This window comes from Taudactylus pleione, unplaced genomic scaffold (assembly GCF_031769625.1).
Source record: "Taudactylus pleione unplaced genomic scaffold, aTauple2 ptg000579l, whole genome shotgun sequence".
Lineage (NCBI taxonomy): Eukaryota > Metazoa > Chordata > Amphibia > Anura > Myobatrachidae > Taudactylus > Taudactylus pleione.
In genome coordinates, this window is record NW_028284981.1 from 7014162 (window position 1) to 7025940 (window position 11779).

The window sequence follows — 11779 nt, forward strand, 5'->3', positions numbered from 1 at the left end:
ACAGAATGTGGAGAAGATGATGTTCATCAAAATGAATTATCAGCTCTTCCAGGGAGACCAGCCTCCAGAAGGTACAGAGGGACCTGTGGTGGTGGATTCAAGTGGGGACGAGTTAATACTTTGTGAGGATGAGGATGTACACACTGAAGAGGGTGAGGAATCGGTGGATGAGGAGGATGAGGATGACATCTTGCCTCCGTAGAGCCAGTTTGTGCAGGGACACATTAATTGCCAGCTTGTTTTGTGGGGGCCCAAACGAACCAATCATTTCAGCCACAGTTGTGTGGCAGACCCTGGCGCTGAAATGATTGATTTGTTAAAGTGTGCATGTCCTGTTTATACAACATAAGGGTGGGTGGGAGGGCCCAAGGACAATTCCATCTTGCACCTCTTTTTTTCTTTGCATTATGTACAGTTTGGGGCCTAGTTTTTCTAACTGCCATCCTGCCTGCCACTGCAGTGTCACTCCTAGATGGGTCACGTGTTTGTGCCGCCCACTCGTGTCGCTTAGCATAGTCATCCAGCTACCTCGGTGCAACCTTTTGGACATAAAAACACTATTGTGAGGTGTGAGGTGTTCAGAATAGACTGGAAATGAGTGGAAATTAAGGTTATTGAGGTTAATAATAGCATAGGAGCAGAAAAACCTACAAATTCTGTGATTTTAGCTGTTTTTATGCTTTTTTTCAAAAAAATACAGATCCAAAACACAAAACCCAGAACCCAAAACACGGAAGGGTGGTTTTGGCAAAACCAATCCAGATCCAAAACACGAAGAAAGATCCAGATCCAAAACCAAAACACAAAACACGAAAAGTGGCCGGTGCACACCCCTAGTATTAACACAGTTGTTGAATTTCTTCTGGGGAGATAATGTACTAACACATATAGATAGTTAGATACCAATATTCATGAATGGAAATTCTGAAAATTTTAGGCCACACAGCAGGGCCGGCTCCAAGGCTAATAGCGCCCTGTGCCGGCCGAGTGCTCCGCACTCCTTATCGAGCACGGGTGAAATTGGGGGCGTGGTCTAATTACCATAGGCCACTCCTCCTACGTGACGTTATCTGAGGGGCGTGCCTGCATGGCACGCCTCCAAATAACGTCAGGCTGGGGGGAGCCTCACTACCTCTCACGGCATTGAATGGATGCCGGGCACAGGTGCGCAGCATCCATTCAGACACCGGGGTCCCGGCACCGCAGCACAGCTGCGGTGGTGGGGGTCCCCAACCCCCCAATTTGACCACCCACGGGCCACTTCGGCCCACGGGTGGAACAGCGGTACAGTACTGTATCGCTGAAATCGTGATGCTGGGGAAGGGTGCACCCTCTATGGGTGGCGCCTCTGTTCAACGTCTCAGGTCCGCTGTACCGCTGAAATCGGGATGCTGGGGAAGGGTGTGCCCTCTATGCGCAGCGCCCCTGTTCGACCTCTCAGGTCGAACACCCGTAGAGTCGGCCCTGCCACACAGCCACACCCCACACATGATAACTTCCCAATAGGCCAGGCAGCAATTCTGCATAATATATATTTTAAGGCAGTTCCTTACTATCTTTGTTAAATATTTTCTCTAACCCATTTTTTTATAATTTTTCCTCCACCTAAGCCCAAATTCTGACTCATTTCAGTGCTTAATAATTCTGCAATAGTGGCGGTAAAAATAAAAATGGCAATAGGATAAAAAACCAGACAAAAATAAGCCATATGCGGGTAGCTTGAAACATTTTGTTCCACTCTTTTACTAATGGTTTGAGGAAGAAAACATTATTACAATTTAATGAGCGCTATTGATGAATTGGAGAACCTCTAGGGCCCATCTATACTAATATTATAAAAACGTTGTGTCTGTCTGTTTGTTCCAAGTAGGCGCACAAACTACTGAATGGATTTCCATGAAAACTGCATCATTTTGTAGTGGAAACTCTTAGAAGTAACCTGCACTTTGGTTCATATCAATCTGTAAAATTAAAGCTGAACAGTAACAAAAAGCAAAGACAACATTTATTGACATCATCAATGCAAGAGATAGGTGTGGCACCATGCATGCTGCTGGTAAGGGGTAGGAGGAGAGGTGGGTGCTTTGGGCCTGTGGTCACTTGTATAGGATAGCATGGTTTGCAGTCGGGATGCCAACGGTCTAAATGCCGACCATCGGCATGCCGACTGTCTAATCCCGGCAAGGGTCTAATGACAGGCGTCAAAATCCCGATGCCTGTCATTTTACCTACGCCAGGAGTCCGACGCCCGGCATCCCGGTCGAAGGTAAACCGGGTGCCGCCGGGCATGGACTGCCCCGGGGGGGGAGGGTTAGGGGCTCCCGGGGGGGACTTAGGGTTAGGCACCCCCCCCCCCGGGAGGGTTAGGCTAGGGGAAGGAGGGGTTAGGGTTAGGCAGCCCTGTGGGGAGGTTAGGGTTAGGCACCCCCCAGAAGAGTTAGGAATAAGAAAATACCTGTTGGGATTGCAATCACCGGTCTTCCAGCGTCCGGCGGTATTTCAACCGATCCCGATGGGATACATAGCAGTTTGTGCACAGGGTACACAGTGATGTTGGACAGAGTGGTGGGGGAGGGCGCTGCTGCCACCAGTCTGTATAGCGCTGCTGGTCACGTTGGCTGCTCCCCCGCGCCAGGGCCCCTAGGCAACATCTAGTTTACAATATGCATGCGGTGCGCACCACTAATCACTTTAGTTTACCCATTACACAACTAATTGACCTCATAGGTAGAATTTACTAGATGGTTCTCTGTGAATAACAAAGTCCAACATTTGAGTCCGTCATTGCTGCCCCTTTTTTTAATTGAATGGAAATGTAAATTTTGTACTAAAATAGTGCTCAGGTTAGAACTTGTAGCTCAAAAATAAAAGATGAATAAGAATGAGCATTGTAGCACTTTTGTGTATGTGAATTGTGATGCTTATTTGATTACTCGGAGTGCTGAAGGTCTGTACTTTTAATGGGACCTGTTCATGAGGGAAGTGTATTGTCGACAATCACAATATTGCCAGTTATAATGTCGACACCACAATGTCGACATTGTTGATATGTCGACATGGTGACATTTGCAGAATAGCGACATGTTCACAATACCAGCATCTGAGATGTCGACCTGTGAGATGTCAACACACTGCAGAATGCCGACAGGGTTAGGCTGCGGGAGTAGAGGGTTAGGTTGCTGGAGGGGAGGATTAGGGTTAGGCTGCATGACGTAAGGGTTAGCCACTAGGTAGAGGGTCAGGGTTAGGGTACGGGGTTAGGCACTAGGTAGAGGGTCAGGGTTAGGGTACGGGGTTAGCCACTATGTAGAGGGTTAGGGTACGGGGTTAGGCACTAGGTAGAGGGTCAGGGTTAGGGTACGGGGTTAGCCACTAGGTAGAGGGTCAGGGTTAGACTACGGGGTTAGGCACTAGGGGGAGGGTCAGGGATAGGCCGTGGGAGGGAAGGGTTGGGATTAAGCACTAGAGGCAGTGCCGTAACTAGGATGGTGCAATATGTGCCACGGCACAGGGCACCACAGGGCAGGGGGCGCTGTTTTCGGGCCTGTCAATTTTCTGTTTATGATCATTCTTACTTTTGCCTTGCTCTTTTTTTTATCCCCGGCATCTCCTGGCCGCCCCTATCTCCTCCCTGACCGACTCCCCCTCCACCTGGCCACCTCCCCAAGCACCTTCAGTCACTACCTCTTTTATTTAACACACACAACCCACATTTCAAAATACTGTCATACCTGGGATATTTGCTGCATATACACTAAAAGCAGCGCTCTTTCTATAGTCAGTGATTTACACTGCCGGCTCCAGGCTTGTGCCTGGCTGTTCTGATGGACAAATCCCGCTGCAGGTTCAGCTTCACCTGTGCTCTCCTACATCTAGAGCTGGTGAGTTACACTGCATAATTATTGTGTATCATCACTGCAGCCATTGGATTTACACCCGGATAACAGTGGTACAACGAAATCGGTACCCCTATATCATCAGATTTGTCATTACCCTTCCCCATGAGCCCACCCCCCTTTTTGGGCACATATCTTATGGGGGGAGTCCCAAATGCTCTTTCTGGCACAGGGCACAAAAAAGTCTAGTTACGATCACAGCCGGAGCTCTGATGTGATGTGACCCCCGGACCCTGAATACAACGACGCAGCACACTGTTTTGTCGACATTCTAATTATGTCAACATTTCATTTGTGTAAACATGCTCAATGTCGACATAACAAATGTTGACAAATTTACCAAACCTTCGCCACCTATTATAAACCAGTACCCATGTCCAGTGCCTGTGCAGAAATTTAAAGACAAGAAAAAGTATTCTAAGGAATAAAAATGTCTGATAAAATCTCCTCTCCAGGCATCCCAGCAGGCACTCCCTAGCCAAATCCATGACAATCTCCAGTGCTAGACAGCCTTGGTTGGCTTCCACTCTCACAGGGAGACTTTTAGCGTGTGTAGTGCTGGGGCTGGATGAGGTACTTCCGATGATGGGGACTGCTGAGACATCTGAGGATTTGCCACCCATATGGTCACATTATAACGGACCCCGAAGTCCATTACACTTTAAGCCAAAAGAAATAATAAAAACATTTTTTAAGCACCTACAATATTCAAATAAGTTTACATAAATAAACAACCTCCAACAACCCTCAGTCAACACATATATGAATAATACAGAATATTTAGTCCTTAAAGAGTCCAATACTGGTACTTCTTATGTAATTCTCTACATTTTGGAGTTCTCCCACTAGGGTAGTGTAATGGAGAAGATGGTATCATCAATGAGTAGATGACCACAGATGGTAAGTCTTTATACAGTCAGGTCCTATAATGAGACCTTTGCACCAGAAGCACCCAGAGAAAAGTACAACAGCTTTTAGTGTAAAGTATTGCAAATGTATTTTGCTTTAAACTTAAAAGACAAAAAAAACATACTGTACATAAAAAACTTACTTTCATTAATAATAGAACCCCACCAATGGTATATTGGCAGCAATATTAATTTATCTGATCCTGTTATTGAGTTAAAGGTTCTTGACTGTTGGCAAATCCATATAACGGTTCCATATAAAATCACCCTACTCGTTTCGCCCATAGGACTTCATCAGGGGTATAGCAAACCATAATAGGCAATGCATATGAAATAAAATTCCTTTTGATCAAAACTCAGTTGGTGGCAATAACACTGTAGTTGAGCCATGAAATCGTACTTAGAGCACTGGTGAGTCATGTGATCTCCAGCTTTGCAGAGAACCGCATTTGCGCTGTGGAGCGGCCACTTTGACCTTTGCAAATATCCTCCTCTATATGAAGCCGGAGAATGAATATATGTTTGAAATGATAGTTTATCGATTCACAAAGGTAAAAAGCTACAGAAATGTAATTATTAGGGAGTGAGCTACAGAAATGTAATTATTAGGGAGTGTGCAAGCTCCTCATATTGAGGATGGTAGGGAGATTTTCGTTCTTCCATCTTTCATATTCACAACTAAGTCCTAAAAAGCTGGATTTTTTCTGCATGCAATACATTAATTCTAAAGTGTTCTTTAGGCCCCTCAAAAAAAATCATGGAATGTTCTCAACAGTATGAAGGGTTGTTGAGTGTGTAGCATCACAGAGCAATGTACAGCAGGGACTTGTCACACTGCCTACAAGATGGTTTATTTTACACAGATAGCTTATGATGGAAAACCAACACTGCAAATCATGTTGAAGCTATTTACAGCATATTTATGGAGGACAGCATTTTTCCTTATTTCAAAACATCGATAGTGACTGGTTGATGTTAACTAGTTTTGCCATCGATGGCAGAGAACCAATTGTTCTCCGCCATCAATGGATGAGTGGGAGCCAATATGTTTTTTTCTTTCTTGACAAGACGGAGCTTAGCCCCGACACCCCAGCATGCCCCCAGCAGCGGTGGCCATCGAGGGGGTGCAAACCATCAATAGTTCATCAAAGATTTTTTTTGTTCCATCGATGGTAATCATCGATGGGCCCATCGATGTGAAACATCGATGGACACTCCACCAATGTCCATCCCTATTCCTTATTATATACATTTAAAAATATTTATATATTTTTTCCCTTTTTTTTAAATATATATATATATATATTTTTTATTATTTTTCACAAATGCTTCTCTGTGCCTCTGGCGATATGGTAAGTGTATGCTTACTGCTGCCGACCAATATCGTCGGGTTGCTGAGTATCGCTTTATTTTTGTTAAAAAATAGCCACCAAATAATCACGGTAATGGAAAAGAGGACTTTTCAGATATAGTTGATAAATAGAATCCTTAGTTTAAACTTTAAACTGCACCTCTATATGCTAGCTTTATAATAGAACAGAACAGAGGTGCTGAAGGGCACCAGCGTTAACCATTGGGCAAATAGAAATGAGTATTATCATTTTACTTTGCACTGTTTGGGCCAGTACATTGCTCATTTGTATCATTAGATGTAGAAGTTCTGTGAGAATGTTCTGCAAGACGCATCGGTGCACTTCAATCCTGAAGTAGAAAATATGCATTCATTGTACTGTCTATTCAAAACTCCCCTAATCTAATGGGCATAATTATTAATTAAGTATTAATAGATGTCTTCTAGCCACCCGCTTATGGATATCTGACCATTCATCATCATCTAAACTCCTACCCAAATCTTTTTCCCATGCCAATTCAAAAGGTTCCTTGTCCTCAATAGATGGATCTATTAATACTGACCTTAAAGAAACCTCTTATAAAATTTATACCCGTTGGTATATGGTGCCTGAGAAACTGCACTCTATATACCCACTAACTTCAGAACGCTATTGATGTCAGTGTGGGTACACAGAGTCACTTTCTTCCATATATGGTGGGATTGTCCATTAATATCCACATACTGGAGTGAAGTCCTGTCTATGGTGGCTGGTTTGATCAATTCAGTGCATCCTAGGGATCCCCTGTATGTATTGCTATGTACACAGATTCCTGGGGTCCTGGAAACGGTATGCAGTCGGGAAGCCGGCGGACGTAATCCCGACAGCCGGCTTCCCGACTGCTTTATCCCGGCAAGGGTACTCCCGAGGCACCCCCCTGGGAGGTTAGGGTTAGGCTAGGGGAAGGGAGGGGGGGGACTTAGGGTTAGGCACCCCACAGGGGACTTAGGTTTAGGCGGCGGGGAAGGGGGGGTTAGGTTTAGGCACTTAGAGGAGGGATTAGGGTTAGACACTGGGGGGAAGATTAGGGTTAGGCACCCCTAAGGAGGGTTAGGGTTGGGGGGGGTTAGGTTAGTTAATACTTACCTTGGAACGATCGGGATTTTCAGCCATGTCGGCGGTAATTCATACCGATTCCCTGGAAACAGTCTCCATTAACGCTTTGGTGAAAAGGCTTGGTACACTGCTTCCATGTAATATATTACTACCCTTCTTCATGACGAGATAACCCTGGGTTGAGCCTCCCTATTAGGCCATATATGTGGCTAGCTTCTTGGGCTGTGTTTCTTCTTTGGCGCATAAAACACTTATGTTTAGCTTTTGCTAGTATCCTCCTATCCTTCCTCCATACCTTGTCTCCCCCCACCCATGTTTCCATGATATTTTTGATATTTATACATATAGAATCATACACGAAAATGGTAGTTTAACAAATTTTATTCTGATTGACTAAACGTTTTGTTTTGTTATCGTTCACGTTATATTATATATGTCGCCTTTGATAATTTCATCATATTTTTGTCTCATACTGTTTCATTTTTTTGTTTCATTTGTGTAACGTTTTGCTTTTTTTTTGTTTACTATCTTTATAAAATAAACAGGTTTAAAAAAAAAAAAAAAGATAATTTCCAAGGAACAGTGAACAACCCGGGGCACAGTGCACTTTCCATTTGTTTGCATCTACATTCTGTTATTTTTAGAACTGACTCCATCAAAATATTTCAGCGCAACTTTTTGTGGGTTTCCAGCTCTGGCTGAAAATGTACAACTTTTCTGTTTGTTCCTTAACAATGGGTACATTTAGGGGTATGATATCACACAATGGCATTTATGCTGCGGACCTGCAGTATTGCACTTACATAAATTTTAATGTCAGTAGTAGGTGGTAGTGCAAGGCACCCCATTCCACTTGCCGGAGACTGAGACGACTACAAGTGAAAACATACGTTACGTCGACAATCAATATGTGCACAGGAGGATGGCAAGAACATTATGCCGACATGGTTATCTTAGTTAAAGCATATTAAATGTCAGCACTATAACTTTAAACATGATCATAAAGCATCATCCTTATAATCCTGGCACGGTTAAAAACGCATTAAAACTGTGTCGGGCATAATGCCATCTGTATTTTCCTGTACACATACTGACTGCCGACACATTGACTGTCCACAAAGTGAATACTTCCTGCTATATGCTGCCATTTTATCTGGGGTCTGGCGAAAACTGTATCTTGTTAATAAACTTTAAACTGCGATGGAGAGCGTGATAGTGGGAGGAGCGCTCGCAATCCGAAAGGAGGAGTCCTTGCTGGGGAGGGGGGGGATTGCATTACCATCTAAGGCAGTGATTCCCAAACTTTTTTGAAGCACGGCACCCTAGCACGGCACCCTAGACCCATTTGGTCTGGCCCTCTGAGCTTTTTTATGCTAGCCTAATCTGGCTAGCAGGGTTCCTAGAATGGCACCCTTCAGCCAGAACCTATGCAGCAATCCTAAGGACGCTCCAGACCGACACACCGCTGCCCTTACAGCTCCCCGGAGCGTCCTCAGGATGGTCCGGGCATTGCTGTCATCAAAGGCGATTGTTGCCCGCCCCCCTTGTGATATCACACAGAGGGGGCGTGGCCTGCACCGGGCCCACGAATAATGTTAAATATATCAAAATGGCCCTCGGCAGAAAAAAGGTTCCCCACCCCTGCCCTAGAGTATCAGCATTGTTTTCACGGCACCCCTGGGCCAAAAGTTTGTTATTGAGAAATTCAGAAAAAAAATGTAGTTAAGTGAATTAAATTGTGCTTACCTGTCATAGGTTCAGTTATGTGGTGGTGACCGGTTTGCGCTTCTGTTTATCCACATATTTACATTACATTGAACATAAATTATTTGATTTGGTGGACAACTAACCTGAGGCACCCCTGCAAGTGTCCCGAGGCACCCCAGGGTGCCACGGCATACAGTTTGGGAACCACTGGCTTAAGGGTTAATTTTATGCATAGTTACTCTGAAAACAAAGCAAAGGAAAAAAAAATGGTGCTCAGAATCTTAAATAGGAGAATAAATAGACTGAAAATTAGCTGTTTAATAGTCATCAACGTTAGATGTTCAGCGCTTGCTTTTGAATTTTAAAATTCTCCTGATGAATGAATCCTCACAGTTTTCCGATACTGGCAGTTTTGCCAAAAACAAGATTCTCTGATTAAAAGATTGAATTACATGTTGTTTTATTTTTCTTTCTTTCTAGCTATTTAAGGCATCAGAAAAATGTATTGGCTAATAATTCCTGCATGGCTGAAGCCACGACCTGTGCGATATCTGACCAGGGTGCACATAGCTCCACATTCCTGATTTCTGCATGAATTTAGAAGCCAGTGTTTTGTCAGCTTTTTTCACTAGAGGTTGCTCACTATCACTTCATGATTTGTTCAGTGTACTGTAGCTCAGCCAATGTGACTAGCCTGCATGCAGAGGGGTGGCACGGAGCACAGATGAGATCAGGAGATGGCTTGGCTGATTCCTGATTAAGCACTGTCTCTAAGTAACAGCACACCCCTAATGGCCTGGCTGTATATCAGCTATGCACTCACACATCGGCACACGCTTACTGCACTAGGCTTACAGCAAAACATCATCTTAAAGAGGCAGCAAGTGTTTTATGAAATCTGCTGATAACTTCTTTAGATTAATGGAAATGTAAACATATAAGACAATAGCAATAAAATCATCACAAGAGCATATATATATATATATATATATATATATATTATATATATATATATATTATATATATATATATTGTCATACTTGCCTACTTTTGAAATTGCATTTCGGGGAGATTGTGAAAGCAACAGCTATGAGCGCTGTGGTAACGTGGGCGTGTACTGCTACATCTGAGAGGCGTGTCATAAAACTGATTTGCATCCAAATGTAAATGAGCTCCAAAGCAGTTAGTAAGATCTACTTGGTGATGAAAATACACTGATACTTTTCAGAAAATACATGTAACCATAGGGATCATTGTGCCTTATAACCAAAGCAGGGAAATTATACCAATGCTCCCATTTGAATGAATATATGTCTGCTTTTGTATATGTCTGTTTTTGTAATAACCTTGTATACTACACACACCCACACAGACACCAGGGTTGCCTACCCTCCCGATTCGGCCGGGAACCTCCCGATAAACGGATGCAGCTCCCGACACTCGGAAAGGTAGGCAAGCCTCCCGGCCGCCGCCGATCCCCCCTGGCCCCCCCGCAATTACCTGTTAAACCCCTGCAGCAGGGGGGCTGGTGACGCGATTCACGCTGAATCACGTGATTTTGGCCCCGCCCCCTGCTTCACAATGCCTTTATTATCGGCATTGTGTAGCGGGGGCGGGGCCAATATGACGCGATCACGTAGCCCCGCCCCTGTCATGCCCGCAAATCTCATCAGCCCACTTGGCCACGCCCCCTTCTTGCTGGCCACGCTCCCTGACCTGCTGATCTGGCTGCTCCCTCCTGGAAGCAGCCATATAGTCGGCAAGTAGGACACACACACACACCTACACTCACACCTACACACACACACACACACACCTATCTATCCTCTCACAAACATCTTGTAACCTGGTTTTATACATAATTCCAGTAGTTTAATCCAGTTCGAAAAGAATTGGGCTTGATTCAGAGATGGACGCTAATGCAATCGCAACTGCGATCTCTCACGGATCAGGCGGCCAATTAGCCTTCTGAGGTCTCCAGACACGCAAAGGGATCTCCTGCTGTGAGCATGGACGCAGCGGCTAATAAATGCACGCCCTGAAAACAGCGCTTAAACGGTCAGACACCGCCTGTGTTTTTTTAACTTCCCTTGTTACCTCCCCCAAAAGCTGACTACCTGTTACTCACTTTGCGAATGAATATACAACAATCGCCCAATCTGCGTAAAGATCAGGATTGCGTGCAGATCCGAATCAGGCCCATAATGCAGAAAACAAAACGAAAAATGTTTGAACATGAAAAGAGATTAAGAAGAGGTACTTACAGAAAATGACATGTCGAAATGTCTGCAATGTAAACAACGGTAGTGGCTGTGAATACATACAAACATATAGTATATAGTCTGGCACTCCAAATACAAGTCTGTATCCTTGGCCGGTGCCCTCACAGCAGCAAAAGCTGAATACACAATGGCTCCCACTGCTAGAGCATCGGGACAGACCCTAGCAGGAGAGGAGGAGGACCCACCGGGAGGTAAGTATGCAGCCAATGGCGGGTTGTGTGGGGGCTGGACCTCAGCATGGACAGCGTGATGGGACAGGGAGGAATAGCAGGCAGAGAGGAGGTGAAGAGTTGTCTAAGGGTGTGCGGGCAGTGCTGCCGCAGAGAGCACAGGGCCCTATGGAAGGCACCTCGCAGTCACTAGAGCTACGGCAGAGCCGCCCTGGAACGCCCAAGGCAGAGTTGGAAGTAAATCCGGCGTATGTTGCTCCAAAGACGCTTGCACAGCAAAAATGCATTCACTCACCTGTATGTACGCCTCTTAATAGGTGACCATGTGTGCGCCTGGTTTGTTATATGTCACCAAGTGCGCACTTACAG